This window comes from Ochotona princeps, chromosome 21, assembly GCF_030435755.1.
Source record: "Ochotona princeps isolate mOchPri1 chromosome 21, mOchPri1.hap1, whole genome shotgun sequence".
Classification (NCBI taxonomy): domain Eukaryota; kingdom Metazoa; phylum Chordata; class Mammalia; order Lagomorpha; family Ochotonidae; genus Ochotona; species Ochotona princeps.
Window position 1 is genome coordinate 23,163,940 of NC_080852.1, and position 21,091 is coordinate 23,185,030.

At 47.0% G+C, this 21,091-nt stretch overlaps 1 protein-coding gene across 1 annotated transcript in view; it reads right to left on the minus strand.

The window, feature by feature from the left end:
* The window catches only part of CACNA2D3 (calcium voltage-gated channel auxiliary subunit alpha2delta 3), a 714,521-nt gene that overhangs the window by 480,573 nt on the left and 212,857 nt on the right, over window positions 1-21,091 (minus strand). The window lies entirely within an intron of this gene.

Sequence of the window (21,091 nt, forward strand, 5' to 3'; positions counted from 1 at the left end):
CTTTGAGGATCCCATCCCATATTAGCAATGCTCTGGAGGGGAAAAAATGCAGCTCATTAGGATTGGAAATGGATCGCAGCTGTCACTCACTCCGCCTCCAATGCTGCTGCCCAGCAGCGTGGCAAGGGCGGGCTTCAGAGCCCCCACGCAGGAGGAGACCCTCTCCCTCCAGCGTGAGCTGCCCGAGGGTCCCACCCCACCCACATCCACAGCCAGCTCATCTCTCCTAGGGTCAAGAGTAAATCCCCAAGCTAAAGACGTACTTTCTCAACGCAGATCATGCCTGAATCTGTAAGTGGAAACTTCGGCTCCACTGAATGTACAAAAAGTCTCCAGTAACTAGATACTTTATGTTAATAGAGAAGAGCCAACTTCATCAAGGAAATACTTCTGAGGGCTTTCACAAATTTAAAAAAAAAAGTGGGGCGAGGGGCAGCAAAGAGCAGCATACACAGAGTTACAGGGTTTAACCAAGCCTTTGTCACCCACTGTCCTCCACTTGTTGCTGAATTTAAAAAACAAACAGAAGATTAGGATCATCCAAATGGGACTCTTCCTCAATAAAGAACTCAAACTGAAAAAGCACACATGCGCGCGCACACACATACACACTCACATGGGAAGTTCCAGATCTCTAACTCTGGTTTTAACATCCATAAATGGGCTCACAACTGCACTGGTGTGAATCATCAGCGCCATCTAGTGGCTGGCGACGTTATGGTGGCAGGCCACAGCTTCAGCTGGGATTGGTTTCCAACACCAGAGCTGCCTCACCCTATCTTAACATTGATTGTTTGAAGGAAAAATAGGTGACCTTCATTCACTTTAGTTCAACCAGCCTGTCTGAGTTTAGTCTGGATATATGAATGTGGAAGAAACTGTTAAGCTGCTTAGTCAACCTGGCCAGGATCGCAACTGCCAAGAGCCGGGGCCAGTCTGACTGCGGGGGCCCCAGGGACACACCGCGCCACGTGGCTGCTCAGACTGCTTTGATTTTGGTGGAAGAAGAAAGGGCTTCGCGGTAAACAAACACTGAGGTCGTAATTACGTGACTATGGCCAATGCTATTTCACCCCTGTCAAGTGCATTATGTTTCAGACGTTTTTTGAAATGATTTGACATTTTTTCTCCCCCTGCGGGACATGTTTTTGGTTAGACACAGGGGAAACAGCTGGTGGCCTCCTGCTGCCGGGAAAGTCCAGTGGGGGAGAAGCGTTGGGAAGAGCTCTTCACTTTCCCGTGGATCTCACGCAAAACAAGCTCACCCTCACCCGTGCCTCACAATGCTGGCCAGCCCAGTAATCGGGAAAGCCAGGGGTAGCAGGTGTCCCCACACCTAGGGGATGTGACTGGCCTGTTAACCTTCCCCTGTGAAATGCAGGACTCTCCTCCCAGAGCCATGGTGACTGATGAAGTATAGGCCAGCTGCCTGGAGTGTGGGCTAGCAGATCAGAAGCTCCACACTGGCAGGCAACAGGTCTCTACAGTTAGGGCTGCCACAGTCAGCAAACACCCAGAGGCTGCACAGTGGCATGCAAGTGCCCAGGTCGCCTGGGTGTCTCATGTCGTATCCATCCAATATTGGGCAGTATTGTCCCAGAATTGTCCTGGCTTGTAGCAACTGCCCAGAAATAATCAGCCATAGCTTTCCTCCGGTATAATCCCGGCTCCCCACTTGGGGCCCACACCAAACACAATGCCAAACACAATGCCAAACACGGAGCAAATATACAAGAACACTCACAGCCAGTGGTTATTCTTCTGGGTGGCAGACCCCAGGAGGCAACAAACACATCCACAGTATTGCTCATGCCCCAAGAGCACTCTGGCTGCATCTCTTGAAAATCCTCTTTTATGAGAAATGTTATGTGTCAACAGGTCTTGGTCATGTAGACCTGCAAGGACTTTCTAGAATCTCAAAGCCAAAAAGCATCATCCTGGGTGGAGGAAAGCCCACCTCTACAGTAAACAGGTTCCGGTGTGACTTCTGAGAACACACCCTGAACAAAGAAAGGGCACAGGAGGGAACAGAGACAGCAAGCTAAGGAGGAGGGAGGGAGGGGAGGAGGAGCAGGAAGGGAGTCAGGAGGCAGAGACAGAGCGAGCCGACATCTTCCCAGGAACCGCCATGGCAAGGCACCCTCACATCTAGAAAGGATTTTCTGATGTCGCCGAATGGAGTGAAATCAAAGGATGCGATTGTGCCAACCGTGGTTACAAATTATCATGGAAAATTAAAATATATATATATCAAAGAACGCATTTTCACATAAAGAGAACTATTAAGCATGCAGATGTGACGGTTGATGAATTCAGCCGTTCCCAGGGAACAGACACAGCATCTATCTGGGCGCGCAGTGTGCACCGTCCCTCCTCCACCGCTTCCCCTGCCGCACACTCCTGGGGGCTGGTATCTATGATGGCTTAATGACAGAGCCAGTCAGGAATGCTGAAATGCTATCATTACCAGCATCGGGGAGGAAGAGCCTGGCAGGGAGGTGCCTCGTCATTAATGTCACCGAAGAAATTATTTTCATTATTCAAAATATTTAAAGAAAGAATTGGTGGGACCTTCCATGCGAGAAACAAAAGCCTCGTGTAATTGATTCCAAAATACCACCAGTGCATGGAAAGGAGTGGAAAGGCAAATATTATGGCAGGCCCATCAAGGGTAGCTTACAACAAAGACAGAAAAGCTGATGAGCACCAAAAGCCATCTGAAGCTATAAAAGTTATGTTATAGCATTCTTGAAAAAATAAATATGTTTTCATTAAGAGTGGGGTGCCTACAGTAAAACTCTGAACATCTTTTGTGTTTAGACTGCAAACCAAACTATCATTTTTCTCCAACCAGCGCATCTATAAAACATGGGTGCCCTTCACCCCTTCTCTTGCACGCAAGAGGCAGGAGGTCAACAACTGAGCTCAACAAGCCATAATATACATGGGTCACCGTCCAGCCAAGAAGACCAAATCTCCTCTCAATCATGTCCCATGCACCTGCAGGGCCAACGCTGCAGGGCCAGGAATAAGCTGATTTTAACAGCACTGATGCCCATCTGCCTGCCTTCCATTCAAGCCTGGGGAAGAGCAGTAAGAGCATCCATGGAGCTGGGCTCCAGAGGCTTTGCTCCCTGCTGGCTAACAAGTGAGCAGTCGGAGGACAGGGAACGGCGCCCCCCTCCAGGCCTGGTCCCCAGGGATTGGAGCTCTGCGTTACTGCACTAAAGCAAAGACAAATACTGCAGGTCCCCAGGAGTGCAAATGAAGGTTAAGCGGATCACACTGGTTCACCACCATTCCAGAGGACAGTGCCCTGGCCACTTCTGGCATCCTCAGAGCCCTTCAGGTCGGGTAGAACTGCAGAGTTAGAGGTGGGGGAGAGGAAAATTCCAGACAAAGAGAGTGGCGGTAAGGACACACGGGGAAGGTGTTTCGGCAGCACCAAGCCTGGGGCTTCAGAGTCCATCCTGCAGGGGGTTAAGGAACCGGCCTGAGAGCCGCCCAGATATTCAATGGCCACCTGGGCTTTGAAATTAGATCCTTCTGATTTCTAAATCATGTTCTCTCATTAGCCAAGACAGAAAAGAAACAGCTGTGGGTCCTTCCTCTCTCCTCTTCCCATACCTCCAGGGCTCCCTCTGGGAACCAGGCTGACAGGATGCAAGGATGCGGAGACGCAGGGAGATGTGGCTCCAGATGTATGGAATACAGAGGTTACAGGGATGTGAGCAGAGGATTAGTGCTACAAGCACGGAAATCAGAAGCTGCTGGGGATGTGGTGGACACTGTCTGCCAGCCACTACTCCATCCCCAGAGCACAATGCCCACACTGGGTCCTGGCTCCATCAGTAAGTCGGCATCCAGCTGAAACACAGAACAGAATCAGCTGTGGGGCGGATGAAAGCCTCGTGGGCTGCAGGGGTCACACAGGAAAGCTTTCCCTTCCAGAGAAATGTGATCGCCAAACATAAGCCCAGGCACGTCAGGAGCCAGTTGCTGCCCTCAGGGCAAAGGCACAGAGATTCCCTGGCTGCCTTTGAGGCACGCAGAAGTCTTTGTCATCCCAAAACACAGCCCTCCGTCTCTCCTGCAGGCACCAGCCAGAAGCGTCTTCAGCCAGGGCACAGGTGCTCCAGAGATGTCCTCACAGCCCAGGGCAGGGTCTGTGACCTCGGGGCCACTCTATCCCAGACTGACTAAATACTCTACAGGGCCCAGTGCCAAAGGATAACAATGTGTAGAAATGTCCAGATGGTCACAGGAGAACAGCCTGGGCAGCTGCTCCAACCACAACTGCAGGAAACAACCAGGCAAAAGGAGAAAGCCACAGGTTGCTGCCACACACACCAGGGGACCAGAAGGGCAAGGGAGGCGTACTTAACACCAGGGCCTGAGCGCCGAATACACCTGCTGGAATCAGAGGCTGGGAGGCACCTGTCCCTATAAGGCAGGTGGCCCTCAGCCAACAGCACACCCCTCACACGACCACCAAGTGCAACGCCAACTCCAGCATGTAGGTAAGCACTCCAGCTCTCCGCCAGGGGCTCCGCTGGGTGTGAGGATGTTCTCACATCCACAAGGCATCCGCAGCCCAAGGCTGAATGAGAACATGAAAAGGGAGGTTGCAAGGGCTCTGTGAGGACTGCGCACATGAGTGGCAGAGACCCCAGGACACGGGCATCCTCCACTGCTTTCCCAGGCATGTTAGCAGGGAGCTGGGTCAGAGGCAGAACCGCTGGGGCTCCAGCTGGCACTCGGGTAAAGGAATGCTGATACCACGTGCAGCAGCTCAATGTGCTGTGCCACAACCCAGCCCCCCACCCCACCCTGCCATCTTAATTCTGTCTTGAGTCAATTTACACGGCTCTAAGTAGTTTCCTTGTAAGATCCTAAGTATCCCAGACAAAGCCTGCATTGCCTTTGTTGCACTTTTAACCTCGGGCCACCGCCAGCCATTTCCCTCTGTCGTCACAGACACACTCAGACACTCAGACAAGATGTGCAACATCATTTTCCCTTTTTAACAGAATCCTCTCACGTCCTACCCGTCATCCTACTTCTGCTTTCTGAAGTTAACAACCTGCTCTGGGCATTGTCCTTGCCATTATCTGAAGACTTGCGACATCCCTTCTACCCACTGCCTGGGATCCTCTCCTATGTGTGCGCCCTGGTCACTCCAGTCCTCTCCACACAGGGAAATGTGCATGGACTGTTGCTTAATCAAACAGCACCGCACCCTGCTGCGTGGGAGCTGCTATTTCTGCGGGTAGGCCACACACTGGCCTCGGCGGGTCACAGGACCTGCACATTCTCAGGTGTGCAAGTGTTTGAGACTGCCCAGCGGCGCGGCTGTACCAGTGAACCACCCTGTCCCAGGCCCCTCCTGCCATCAGCTATCATCACCATCATCATCACCGTTGCCTTACTTTGTCCGCTGACTGGTAACAACAGCATCTCACAGCTTTAATGTATATTTCCTTGATCATGGCTGATATGGGGCATCTTTGTCCAGATAATTATACTCCAACTGTTGGCACTGTGCCCATGGTTTGCCCATTTTTCCACTGTTACTTATCAGCAGATGAAAAATGAGGATACCCAAGATTTCTTTTTGTAGCCCAGACACCTTTTCTTGGTTACTGTCTTTGCTAAAAAGAAAAAAAAAATTAACAGACATTTCAAAATTAGAAACATTTTCCTTAGAAGCCCCTGGCATCAGAGACTGCTATAAACTCTGAAAGGGTTCTTAGCATCACTGCCATGGGGATTTGCAGGATAGGGATTCCAGCTTGCTATTGCTGCTACATTCAGAAAATCCCCAGTGTCCTAGCACCAGAGCTATGGGGGACGCCCAGGAGGGACCAAGCACAGGAACCAGCACAACCCCAGGGACCTGCTGACAATCATAGTTACCAGGTTCAATTAACTGCTGAACACAAGCAGGGCCTACTCTCTCTCTAGCCAGTGAACCGTGGTGTGTGTGCATGACAATTAGAAGCAATGAATAAATTAAAAGCATGCCCGCTCCTGACATGTGAAATAATGGGCAGGTCTCCCTGTGTGTGTGTATGTCTGTTTTTAAACTCTAAGTGAATTATAAACACAAAGGCAATGCACAAAACGGAGAGGGAATTCACAGGCTCTTAGTAAGGCTGAACAATCCCTTCCTGGTGGAGACACATGGGAGGACCCAGCTCATACTCCTTCCATGAATGTCTGACATCTCCTCCCTCAAGTATCTTGCCATCCCGAAATGAGAAGGCCTAAGGCAGCACACCGCCCGGAGGTTGACTATCTGCTTCTCAAAGGATGCATTAAATCCTGATCGCCAACATGCCCAGCTTCCTAACCCAATGAGGTCATCTACAGCAAAAACAGCGTGAGTTCTTCCAAAATGGCAAGTCCGCTCACAAGAGCCTCCCTACCCACCGCCAGGGGCCAGGTGAACCCTCGAAATCTAGAGGTAGATTTGAATACAGCAGAACACACACCAGCCGATGATCCCCAACACCCCCCACCAGCCCCCTTAAACACATTTCAGTCTATTAAATTTCAAGGTAACAGGAAAAAAAAAGTGCCAAGGAACAAAAAAGAGCCCAGTGGTTCTGCCTGACTGCATCCAGCATAGAATGTTGCTGACGCTGCGATGAGGAGACTTTGGAGAAGCATTCTAGAACCTTCCCCCTGTAAGTGAATTCAGGAAAAACGACTAAGAGGCAATGACAGCAGCTACAGAATGGCTTTCTTCTATGGTCAGAAGCACCCAGAGCCCTCGGTGGGCACAAGCCAGCGGCAAGTTCACCACTCCATCGTTTGGCCAGAGATGACGTCGGGCAAGGCGGGAACAATGGCATGGGACACCACGACCACCCAACAGCGCAAGCAGACGGGCCACCACTCACCTGCTCAGCTGATTTCAACCAGCGCCTTTACATCTTTTTGTGTCTGTTTTCTAACTCCATCACTCATCAACACCAGCGCACAGAAAGACCTGGCAGAGACTCACGAGCTAAGACTGCTTTCTGGCAAGCCCACTGCTTCGGCACTGTTCATGAATAAAAAGCAGTTCATTTCAGATCCCCAGTTGGCTATGTCCAACTGTGTGACTTTGGGTCATTTATCTAACTTCTCTGAGTGTCAGTTTTATCACCCATGAAATGAAGGCAGTAACGGTACTCAGCCCTCCAACGGAGATCAGCACTGCGATGAAATTCAGTGGTCACAGCCCTCAAACCACTACCTTAGAAGCACATCTTGAAGTCTTGAGTCAAGATGCTCTAACTCCTTTGGCCAGGTTAGGGATGTGACCAAGCTTCGAGGTCCAAACCTGTAGCTGGGTTGGGGATTTTTAAATGAAATCTGTAAGGTCCCATATAGATGACTGAACACCAGAGAGAATTTTGCTGACTTTACTGGACAGTTCCCATGGGGCTTAGAGAGCAGAATGAATAAAACCTCTGACTCCCCACCACACGACCCCATTTCCGAGATCAGGCAGGTGCTCCTGGAAATCTAAATGGGTGAGCTGGTTCCCAGGCCATGTGCCCTACAGTGAAATGTCACTTTTAATTCAGAAGATCCTGCAAAAACTTGGCACACAAAGCCACAGAAGAGTAGAATGCCATAAATGACGCCCAATGGGGAAGGCAGAATGCTGAAGATCTTTGTAGGACATTGCCTCTAAAGCTATGAAGGATGTTGGGAAAGGAATCTAAAGATAGGGTCTCTAGTTTGCATTTCCCTTCCGATATGTAAAAGAACCTGTTGAAAACAAAGCGGAAAGCTGCCAAACTGACTAGTTCTGGCAGGAAACTGCTCCACCTCTCTGGCTGCTTCACAGAGCCCTCCATCTGCCACAGGAACCCAGGCCAGTGCAGGGACAGCCACCGCCACTTGGTGCATGGACCAATCCTGTGCCCACTGGGGTTCCAAAGAGGTCTGCAAAGGCCCAGGCTCCAACCTGGAAGCTGTCCCACTATGGACATGACTCCCAATTTTGCTAGCACCATCTTCACTTTTTCTCTCTGGCAGACACTGCTACGAACTCTTCCTCACGGGTGCCTAACTCTTGCGATGATTCTTCCCCTTTTTTACTCCCATGTCTTTCAAAGGTGTTTATTAAAATAACGATGGCAATGGGCCAGCACGGCCTCCTCCACCCACTTCAAGTGGGTCAATGAGCCCAGGGCGGGCGGGCCACACTCAGGTTGGCATCATCATCCTCACACAGCAGGCAAACGCAGCAAGACTGTGGGAGGCCAAGACCTTGGCTCTCATCCCACTGCTAGGAAGGAAGAAAAGTCAGGATGCAAATCCGTGTCCCTCCGCCTGAAGGAGACATCCCCTGGGCAAGGAGTCTCTATCTGTGTGACCCAGGCAGTTCATCCACAAACACAACTGGGCAGAATGGATCTCCATCAGCATGAAATCAGAGATCCGTTCAACGAAGACAGAAGGCCACACGCAGCGTTCTGCTGTCCGTGGCCTGAGCTGCAGAAAACGCTGCCATGAATCTAAGTCTGCAGCCTCCCCTCCTCGCTCTCCTCCTCCATCTTCCCCCCTCTTAGGCCAACCTCAAGTACAGTGATATGACAAAAGAATTAAACTCTAGAAAGGAAAGGTCCTCTTGGCAGCTGCCTGTTTTCAGCCACCTGAAACCTTGGAGGCAGGATAAATTCTGAATAGTCACAAGAGCAAACATAATCACTTCCAAATGAGGCCAAGTGAACGTTCCAATCAGTTCGCAAGGTCTTAAACTAACACAAAGTAAGGTTTGGCGTAAAGCAAGTTGTTTCAGTTCCAAACTTCTGAAAATCACCAAGAAATAAAAATCCTTTTATTTAAAAAAAAAAAAATCGTTTCCTTGTTTGTTTGAAAGGCAGAGCGATGGAGAGAAAGAGACAGAAGGGAAATGTTACTAGTCCAGTGGCTGTAACAGTTAAATGAGGGCCAGGCTGAAGTCACTAGCAGGAACTCCATTCTGGTTTCCCACACTCAGGATGCCAGGCGTCCAAGCCCTTGTGCCATCATCTGCAAGCTCCTACAGGCTTAGCGGGGGGAGTTGCACTGGGAGTAGAGCAGCTGGGACATGAACTGGCACTTGGAAACAAAATGCCACCATTTCAAGTGGAGGCTTCCCCCTCTATAACTCAGGCCGCTGCACTTCAACACCAGCACACGTGAGAACCCCCTTTAATACCATGTAACAGACTGACAAAGACACACGGGCTTAGTACCGGACAGCCTCAACTTCATTCCCAGCTCCTGTCTTAACTCCAGCTTCTTGCCAATGTTTGACGAGTGGCTCAAGTCATGGGCTTCCTGCCACCCACCCAGGACATCCAGACTGGATCCCCAGTTCCTAGCTTTGGCCCCAGCCCAGAGCCAGACATTACTGGAGTAAAACAGTAGTGGGCGGCCCTGCTTCCCTTCCAGCTCCCTACTTGTGACCCAGGAACGCACCCAGGACGGCCCAAAACCTTAGGACTCTGCATCCATGTGGGAGACCTGGAAGAAGCTCCTGGCTCCTGGCTTCAGAATAATTCAGTTCTGGCTGTTGCGGCCACTTGGGGAGTGAATCAGCAGAGAGAAGATCTTTCTCTGTCTCGCCTCCTCTCTGTATATCTGACTTTCCAATAAACATTTTTAAAAAATCTAAAAAAAGCTAAAGGATGACAGGGTTATTATACATTCACAGGCTGTCCCTGCACCCACAGGCAGCACCTGCAGCTCTGAGGAGGGCAGCTCAAAAGGTGAGTGGGGACTTGCCGAGCAGTGGGTGCTGGGTGGCAGGAGCAAGTTTCCCTTTGAAATCTGTCTTCCCTGACCAACTTCGGAAGTGTCTTCAGTATATGCACATCAGTGCTTAATATGCATTACTTTTCATGCAACCTAATTAATCAATTCCCTTGCTCATAATTAATCAATATAGTCAAATATTTGCAACTTTATTAAGCAACAAGTAATCATCTGGAGGAAGAAAATTAGCAAATTCATTAATTGATTACAAGTAATAACAGGGGTTTCCTCTAAAAGGCTGCTCTGAGTATATGAAAACGTGTTTAATATTCCAATAATAATTGAATCACCTCTAAGTAGGCCATGAAAATTTCTGGTTAGAAAGAAGAGGATTTTGCTAAGCAAAATGAACAGATGACACCTTCAGGAGTTACCTCCTACCTCATGACTGCTGATGACCAGCTGGCTGTGGATTGATTACGTCTCTCACCATCAGCTGAGGATGTCCTCCTGGCTGTCACAGGCTGACTGGCACAGAGCTGCCATCTTGCTGGAGGAAACAAAGTGATCTGAAAAATGCTCCTGGGGGGGCTTCAAGAATAGAAGAGAATGAGAAGACCACAGCTGATCTCCCCTAAGAGGCTGGAGAAGGCATGGCTAATCCACCACATCACTGTAGCCAGGCAAGGAGTTTGGGTTTCCTTCTGTGAGCAAAGCACAAGTGTAAGCAGAAAGTTATCTACACTTGCGTTTGCCAAGATCACACTGGCTGCTCCGTAGAGAGCAGACTCAGCTGCCAAGTGAAGGGTTGCTAGGTCCACACTCTTAATAACACCAGAGTAAAAATTTTCAGCCCTTTTTACTGTCCTATGATATTCTATTAAGAGATGTTTAAAGGGCCCAGCTCAGTAGCCTAGTGGCTAAAGTCCTCGTCTTGCATGCGTGGGATCCAATATGGGCACCAGTTTGTGTCCCAGCTGCTCTGCTTCCCTTCCAGCTCCTTACTGTGGCTTGGAAAAGCAGTAGAGCGTGGCCCAAAGCTTTGGTACCCTGCACTCATGTGGGAGACCTAGAAGAGGTTCCTGGCTCCTGGCTTTGGGTCAGCTCAGTTCTGGCCATTGTGGTTACTTAAGGAGTGGATGGAAGACCTTTCTGTCTCTCCTCTCTGTAAATCTGAATTTCCAATAAAAATAAATAAATTTTTTTTAAAAAAGACTTCTAAGACTTCATACGTTTCTGGGTCAGAATTTACCATGCTAGAAAATTTCTTTTTGAACTGTGTTTTTGATAGAACAGTGAAGCAACCCAAGATATTTTCATCTTCAATGTGCAAGTAGGTGTAAGTTTCATCCCTTGGACGTTAAGGTCAACGTGGCAAACTGGGGCCTGTGAGATGACATAGCTTTATTGGTATTTGGAGCCAGAGAGATGCGACTAAATTCTGACTCCTCCACCCACTCAGGTAACCTTGGGCTACTCCCTCAATCTCTCGAAACTCCAGTTTCATCCCACATCAAACAGATAATAATACCTACTTTTGACTGTAAAGAGAAGTGAAATCTGTGAGGTGCTAACATCACTGCTTGCACTTAATACAGTTTTGAAAATGTTGCTACTCTTATCACTGCTACTATACCCTATGACTATTAACTAACCAATAGAGAAATGTACTCTAAGGTTATTAGTGACAAAAAAATTTAACTTGAAACAATTAGGATTACCATACCGAGGGCATGCCCTTGGAGCTCTATAGACTACAAAAACAAACGTCACATGGCTGGTTAAGCTGCCACCACATGGGTGCTGGTGCCAGTCCTGATTGTTCTATACTTCTCATCAAGATCTCAGCAGATGCGCCAGGGAAAGCAGGGGAAGATGTCCCAAGCTCTTGGGTCCCTGCACCCACATAGGAGATCCAGAAGAAGCTCCTGGCTCATGACTCCTGCTTTCAGCCTGGCCCAGCGCTGGCTTATGCTGCCACGTGGGGAGTGAACCAGCAGATGGAAGATATTTATCCTTCTTTCTTTGTAACTCTTTCAAATAAAGAAAACAAATCTGAAAAAAAACCTCAACATTACAAATTAACATAAATATAGAAACGATGAGAATTAATCCATTGGTGTTTACCCTGAGCACATGTTTTATTAGCAGGCTTTAGCAGATTGGAAAACATCTGAGCTGCCCACTTCCTGGACTGCCACCAGACTCATGATTCACTTTAAAAATTCAACAGCAGCTGGCAAATCCATAGACCACAAGATCCTTGGTGAAAAATCAGCAACCCAAGGGCGTTCTTGCAACTGACAAAGAATTTGCTAGAGAAAGATCCAAGGTAATCTCTCAGGTCTGCCAGTGACCTCCGCAGCCAGCCAACATCATGACAGACACTGAGGTTTCTGGAAACGCTCTGTGGAACTCTGAACAACGACACACAGAACCACACAGCGTTTCTCTAGCATCATTACAAACGCACCAGGGCAGTCCAGAAGGCCCCAAGACGAACCCTTGACAAACTGGCTCATGTTTGAAACGCAAACGAAGTTTAAATCAGCTATGGATTACTGTGTTTCAAACACATTATTTAAAACAAATGCTCTTGGAACAAACATTAATTGAAAATACATATCCCCAGGCTTTCAAAAGGCACAACTGGGAAAATGCGAGAGTTAGAGGGACCGTGAAGGAACCAATGGCTTTGGTGGGAGATGGAGTCCTTTCTAAAGCAATGCTTGAGACTCTGGTAATTGTTACTACCCAGAAATGAAGGCACACATGGCCAGGACAGCAAGGAAAGAATGCTGCGAGAGGGAAAATTACGACAATTGGGAAGAGACATGGCAGCTTCACCAGGTTGTCCATTACCAATGAGATTACAGAGGAACAAGAGGAAGCTCTTTGAAGACACGAGCCACAAAGAAAGATCAAAATCGCCAGCATAAAAATACTGCACATTGCGGGAATCCCAGAGCCTATGAAACTGTGTCACATAATGCAACATAATTAATAAAAAAAAACACTGCACAAATACAGGATAACTCACGCCCGGGATCCCAAATGGGTTCCGGCTCATATCCTGGCTGTTTCACCTCCCTTCCACACAGATCTTTGTCTCTCCTTCACTCTATGAATCTGACTTTCCAATAAAAATAAATCTTTAAAAAATGTTTAAATAAAAGCAAATCAATTGCCACTGCTTCCAAGTTGCACTTTGTCTTTGAGCTTGCTCATATTAACGCCTTTTACAATACAGGATGGTACTCACAGAATTAACTTGTAGCTATTATGAGGTTTTTTAAAAATTTTTTATTGGAAAGTCAGATATACAGAGAGGAGGAGAGACAGAGAGGAAGACAGAGAGGAAGATCTTCCATCCCATGATTCACTCCCCAAGTGACCACAACAGCCAGAGCTGCGCGGATCCAAAGCCAGGAGCCAGAAGCTTCTTTCGGGTCTCCCGTATCGGAACAAAAACAAGCAATAGGATAAACCCAATTATAATAATAATCACATGAGGTATAAATGAGCTAAATCACACAATTTAAAGGCAGATGTTGTCAAACAGGAAAAGAAGCAAGACCAAACTATAGTCTACCAGGACTGCTGTTTAAATATAAGGACACAGATTCAAAGTGAAAGTGCAGCGGTGGGTGGGTGTGTGGATGTAGGATATACTGTGTGAGGGCCTGGCGCGGTAGCGTAGTGCTTAAAGTCCTCGCCTTGAAAGCCCCGGGATCCCATATGGCGCCGGTTCTAATCCCAGCTGTTCCACTTCCCATCCAGCTCCCTGCTTGTGGCCTGGGAAAGCAGTCGAGGACAGCCCAATGCATTGGGACACTGCACCCGCGTGGGAAACCCAGAAGAGCTCTGGACTCCCGGCTTCAGATCCGCGCAGTACCGGTCATTGTGGCTGCTTGGGGAGTGAATCATGGGATGGAAGATCTTCCGGTCTCTCCTCCTCTCTCTATATATATCCACTTTTCCAATTAAAATAAACAAATCTTAAAAACAAAAAGATACACTGTGTGAAAAGCTGGCATGCGACATTAACAAAAGTGCAAACAGTAATGACATTGTGACAAGTTCACCTGGAAGACGGAACAATCTTCAACATGTAATCCTGAGCAATAGAGCTTCAAAATACAATAGAGCTTCAAAATACATGAACAAAAATCCACCTGAACAAAATGGAGAGATGATCTAACTCATAGTCACACTTGGAAACTTTTAACATCACAGGCTAATGGGGCTTTTGCAGAGAAAATCAGAAAATGTTTCAAAGTTTATAGTAAAACGGGAAAGAGCAAAATGCTGCGGATGCACCATTTAGTCAGGAATCTACAGTATCCAATATTTATACCCCAAAATACAAAGAGTGGCCGCAGCATCGTGGATGGGTCTCACAGTGCATGTTGGAAAGGGGCCATACTCCTAAGAGCATGCGCAGTTTCTACGCTACTTCACCTCTTGTAAAGGCCAACGGCACCCACGTCATCAGAAATCCCGCGAGCAGCCCAGAAGGGACAAGAAATGAGCTGGATGCAGAGCAGACAGAAGGAAACTCCGCATCAACTCAAACTCCACGGTTCACGGTCTGTGCATTGCACTGCATGTAAGCTTTACACAAATAAACAGATAAATGCAGCATTCATTGCACCTGTAATTAATCAACAGTTGGCATCATTTTGTATCAGTAAAGACCAAGAAAGACCGAAATCCTGGTTTGTAAAGTTTGTGTTTTGTGTCATGTGGATCAACGTCTGGGATACAACAGGTGTTCAAAGAGAATCTGTTGAAACAACAAATGCATGAATGAATAAATGCTTCAGAACGCTCTCTGCTCTCTCCCCGAGACATGGTGTGGTTCAGCTGCTTGGCTCCTTGCCATACAGTGCAGCCATTCGTTGACATGCTTGCATGATGATTAGGGTCACCTCTCAGCTTGTAGGAGTCCCTTAACTAGAACAGGTTAGAACATGCTCTGAGAAAATGGTAGAATAGCAAGAATTGGATAGACAATGCTAAACATCAACAAAGGGGCAGAAACAAAGTACCAGCACAGACAGAAGAAATTCAACAAATGCAATTGCAGACGTCATTATCTTTTACTTGAGAGTCATCACCTGATGCAGACTCGGATCTGTAACAAGACAACAACACCTGTTGGGCAATGGCAGAAGAGTGGGGTTTTTTTTAAGTTTCATTTATTTTTATTGGAAAGGCAGATATATGAGAGCAGAGACAGAGAGGAAGCTCTTCCGTCCGATGATTCACTCCCCAAGCGGCCACAATGGCCAGAGCTGAGCCTATCCGAAGCCAGGAGCCTGGAACCTCTTCCGGGTCTCCCATGTGAGTGCAGGGTCCCAAGGCTTTGGGCCGACCTCGACTGCTTTCCCAGGCCACAAGCTGGATGGGAAGCACGGTTGCCAGGATTAGAACCAGTGCTCATAAGAGATCCCAGCATGTTCAAGGTGAGGACTTTAGCCATCAGGTTACCTTGCAGGGCCCAGAACACTGGGTTTTATAAGCTGGGAACAAGAAACAGAACAACTGATGGGAAGGAAGCTTGACTGGTTAAACATCAGTGACAGACTACAGTTGTGTGTGTGTGTGTGTGAAGATAATGGCAGAGAGCCTTCCTTACTAGACTTGCTCTGATTGCAGTATGCCGTTTTTGGGGAAAACTGGCATGTTTGAGCCTCTACTTGTTTGCTTATAGTTCAGAAGTGAAAATGACTATCATATGGAAAACACTAACTTCATAATCTTACACGTAATGCCTTTCTGTATTTGGGACACTTCTGGTCTCCTCTCCACCCAGACTCATGGCATTTCCTCCACGGTCCTCTAAGCTTCCAGCCTAAATGGTGTCTCCTTATCCAGCCCTCCGTTTGGTCTAATGCCCTTTCATACCACTTAGCACAATGAACGCTTCACGTTTTTACATTGTCATGTCTTTTCATCTCTCTCGTTAGGTGGTTAGTCCCGTGACTGCCCAGCCAGCTTCCAGACGCGTGGTTCCCGGCCACACCCTCACGGAGCACCTGGTGTACAGAAGGTCATTGGTTGAATGGAACACAGCAACTGAGAGCTAGACGAGATAGTAACCACCACCTAAAGATGACATGTTCCTCCTTCACAGATGAGCAAAGACACCACGGCAAGTGTGTAGAGTCCAGTTCTGATGGGAACTACTACAAATATTCAGATCCCTAAGAACAAGCTAACTCGGCTGGATCCAGCTGAGGATCCACCAACTGCCTCTTCCTGCCTTAACATGGCTGCAAATCATGCCCATGAGCATAATGTGTGAACACCAAACAGCTGACCCACAAAACTCAAACACTGACCTTATTAGAAACTGTAACATCTAGTCAAATGAATAAAAAAAAAAATCACATTGTGTCTTTGCCGAAGGTAAGCATTTATCAACTGAGAAATGACTTTGATTTTAAAAAACTTATACCACAAAGATTACTTGGAGACTTCACATACCAGTTTTGTAATGAAGGACATGCGGCAAGTCCTAAAACAGACTAGTGCTAGACTATGACCCCCTATTAAGCTTGTAACAGCAACAGCAACAAAATAGGTATGCTTTCATCAGTTAGATTTGAAAAGGGGGGGAAGGCTAATTTAAGTACAGAAAATGTGACATTTTGTTCCCTTTCCACTTATTTTACCTGCAAATGGGCTCCCTACCATTTTTGTTGACCATGCAAAAGTCAATTAACTACAGTTATGAAAACTCCATTTCTAATTCTTGACGCCTGTTTTTGTTGTTGTTGTTGTTTTTTCTCTTGCTCAATATCTCCAGGGCTCAACACCTCACCAGGTCAGCATGGAAGGAACCAATTAGGGCTGGACAGGAACACAGGACAAGACACCTCACCTTCTGTCCTGCCCCAAGTGGAAAAGGTGAGAATTTACCATTTCCACCCAACCCTCCCTCTGCAGGCCCTGGTTCAGCAGAATTTTTCTCCAGAGCAGGAAAAGGATCCGGGGCCGGGCCAGCTCTGCCCTGCTATGCTCAACTCCTGTCCTCCAAAGGCTTGCCTTCACCTACGGACAGGGTCGGCAGTTACAAAGCAAGCGCCGGGGCTTCTCAGCCTCCTGCCCTTCCCTTCCTGGGTCTCCTGCAACAGGACCAGCTGCCTGCTGCCTCTGCAGTGCCGGGGGGCGGGGCAAGCTGCTGTAGGAGTGGCAGAGCTTTCTCATCCAGTGTTCCCCCTCACCCTCACTTGGCCATCAGGTGCTGTGTCTGCGAGGCAGGCTCTTGTAATGTGACATCCCTTAGGAAGGGACAGTATGCTGCGCGCGCGCACACACACACACACACACACACACACAGACAGCAGTTCCTCTCCACTCTGATACCCGAGAGCCCTCTGAATGTCATCGGGCTTTTTTTTTTTTTTTTACTTTTATTTACAAAACAACAAAGAGAAATTATTATAGAAAACTCCGTAATGGAAAAAGCTTCTGCAGGAGACACAATTCAAAACCATGCTATTTTTTTTCATCATGCACCAGCTCTGTGCAATTGGCACTTATTTGAGACAGCTTTCAAAGAAAATATGTTTGCGGTTCAAAGATAAGCAGGTTTTTAGTAAACTGTCAAAAGTAGTTTTTTTCATCTCCTTGGCTGCCAGTGGGGGAAAAAAAATCCAAAAAGAAAGAGTGGGGAAGGCAGTCTCGGAGTAACACTAGAACATGTGTAGACTTAACTTTCCGAAAATTCAATTGCTAGAGTATTCTACGCCACAATCTCTCACTCCTCCTACGGCCAACCTGGATTTTGCCATCCAAATAATAAGGGTGAGATATTAAGATAATAAAATGTGATCAGGAAAGCACAGGTTGCTTTTTTAACTGTGTTTTCATTGTAATTACCAAGCTTTCAAGAAAAGCCTATGCTAATAACCACCGCATGAAAGTTTAAAGAGGACAGAAGCAATTTTGACAAACACACATAATTATGATTGAACACTAAGAGGGCTAGCAAGACAAGAAGTAAACCAAAGGACCAGGCCAGTGGAGAACCCACAGACCCTGGAAAGCAGCAATGCCAGAGGATCAAACAGACACAGAAACATCCATCCTTAAGTCCTGCTGCCAGTGCAGACGAGGCAGAGCTGGTCTCGGCAGAGGACGCTGTGTTGGTCACAACATGCTGGCTCCTGCTCCACGCGTTAAGAATAACGTAATGTCACATTTAAGGACCTCAGGGAGGTGACTACAGATGTCTAGGTTATCAGCCCATAGGGCACCAGCTAAACCTTGGGAGGGACTGTGCAGCAAATTTAAATAGACAGTAAACCACCCCCCACAGTAAAGGAGGTATAACTTTCTTTTGCGGTGGTGGTGGTGGGAGGGGGGGGTTGATTGGTGTACCAATGAAAAAATTCTTCCCTTTGACTGCATGTAAAGCCACAACAATACCAAGAGTCGAGTCTGCAGTGAGAGAATGGACAAGTACCTCACCTCTCTTCTCTTCCAGGACCAAGGAGGGAGGCTAAAATCTACAGAACTGGAAGCTAAATGGTTTAAGAAACGTCCCAGCAAGGAAATGGACACCCCACTCTCTGCTCTTCCTGAGCTAACGGCAAGGGGTCATCTTGGGCATTATTTCATGGGGACCAGGGATGAGTCTGTATTGTCCCGTGTTTTCTTTTCTTGATAAAAATAATCCTCTTGCAGGGGTTGTCAAGAGGTCAGCGAAAGCCACATTAACAATTGATCAGCTCTAATGGACCCTTGTGACAATCAACTTGGAACCTGTGCACAGCCCTGCTAACCCCATAACAGCAACGGGGCTGGCACCCAAGCTGCTAACAGACTCGTACTTCAGAGCAAGGATGCCTGGCAACTTCAAAGCCTTCATCTAAGTGGAGATGGATTCCTCTAAGCACACCCCTTTCATCAAAGGCCTCCCTTTTATAGTTTTCCACCAGAGCACACACACGGCTCATTCTCACCCTGAGATTTCACTGACCAACACCCAAGATCTAGCTCATGAGCAACCCGCTGCAATAGTGATTATCTCAACATCTACCCTTGCATTCAGACCGTACTCAGTAATACCCTCTGATTTGTTTATTGTTCATGTACACAACAGGGGCCTGGGGAAGAAAATCCATCTTCTCTTCCTTCTCGGGAAAACAACCGAGAGATGGGCTTCTTCTGCTTCTACCCTTTAAAAAAAACAAAAAGATGCCCATGCTCCCTACAGGTTCACAGCACTGCATTTCACAAGGGGAGCTGGCCATGCAACGTCCAATCTTACTGTAAAGCTTCAATGACAGGAAGTCCAAGTACTTCAGGAATCTAACAAAAGCTTCCTTTGGACAAAAGGAGCATGTTCGCATGAATTGAACGATAGCACGTGACTTTTGTTCACTGTGGAGGGATCAATAATCTCCCAAAGTTAATTATGTCATTTTCCCCCAAGACTCAGCCCACCAATGCTTGGCAGAGAACTGAACTCAAGGTAAAAAGAACAGTAGACATAAATACCAGATATCTCAAAATAATCCTGACTCCCAGTAACCCCTCACTCCCGAAGAGTTACTCCTCACTCCTGAACCAATAAATCCAAGTGCTTAGTCCAGACAAGAACAAGAAAAAGGAGATTCTCTAACACAATTACAATACGGAGGTCAAAATGAAGCTACACAATCCAACGTTAATGTAGTATTATTTTCTAATGTATATTTTGCAATCAAATCTTTATTCTTCCAAGACCCAATTTAGTACTGCACACTGCATTTGCTTGCCTTGAGTCCTTAACCTCTTATCATTTGAAACCAGTCCCCAATTTTTTTTTTACCTTGATAATTTGAACAAGAGACTAGACAGTTTTTCTGCAGAATGTCATTGAATCTACACAGGCTGCTTCATCATGACTTGACTCAAGTTACACATTTTGGTTAATAATTCTACATGAGATATGCTGTGCTCTTATATACTGCTGCCTTTCTGGGGGTACTTTGTGTCACTCTGTCAAACTTCTTGAGGGCTAAATGATTAAAAGATTAAGGTAGTGCTTGCAAGCTTCCCGCATAGCAAAGTTGCTATCACTCCCTTTGTTCAGACCAAGCAACCTGGAAGTAGACACTGTGGGAATGCAGGTGTCCTGTTTCTCAACAAACTTTTACTTAGCATCATTGAGGAGTCTTGTCTGAAGCAATGAAGACCATATAATTCCATCATATATATATATAATTTTTCATTTTTTCATAAGAGTGTATTTACCACCAAGAGCTAAGTGTGTAACACAGAGTTATCCTCTCAGCCTCCAGTTTTGCCAGTTCAACACGGGTGATTGCCCCCCGTCCCCCATCAGGCACACTTACCATGCAGCTACTCTCCCTAGGTTTTGCAAACTGTTCCTTGTTTTAGCTTCTTCAGGCCAGAAGAATGGCTAGCTCTGGATATACAGCCACCAGGTAATTGTTTCTCCAAACCATAACCACATATGTGTAAACACTTCTTCTATTAAGCTTTCCTCAAGTACCCAATTTGACTGTGCATTCTTTCACCCACAAAGTGCACATATACAGGAGAGTGATGACAAGAGGTGCACAAAGGCAGAGACTCAAGCAAAGGCTGCCTTTGCTATTGCCAGTTTACATGTGTGTGTGTTTCAAGATTTATATGGAAAACACAAAGGCATACATAAATGAAAACACATCCCCCAAAAAGCAGTCCTCCCAAATTGTGACCACATGCCACTAAAAGAGGTATGCTCTATCAAAGTGCAAAGAGATTAAGCTTTGCTCCTTTGTTTTCCTAGCGGTGAGGAAAAGCCACAGAGCTCAAAATGACATCTTAAATAAAAGCTGCTTCAGAAGAAATCCAAAGAAACTCCCAAGCATTATTCAGTCCACTTACTGCCATTTGCCAGGCTTTCAAAGCATGCACCCCGAAATGCTATTCAACCAGACACAGGTGCGCCATGATCTGATAGGAAATCTACTGTAGGACATTGATAAAGGGGATGTCCAAATTCCAAGTCAGTGAGTAAATCGACTTGTAGAATTAACAAACAAGTCAAAGTTAGAGCCGTTATAACCTTACTCTCAGCTGCCCCCAGACGTGAGCTGTGGCTATGTTCTACCGTATCCATTGGCCTTCGAGAGTTCTCAGGATGACTGTCAGCTGTGAGATGCAATGCTTCTCCCAACCCCCATTAGGGGGAGGCTCAGTGGTTGCACACAAGTTCTCAACAGGATTTGGCAGGCAAGGATTGAGAATCCCTTCTGAGCCCTTTCATGAAGCAAGCCTATTTATGGCACCTCTGCATCCTCCTCTCAAAAGCCTTTCCCTCACCATCACTGCAGTTCGATGTTCC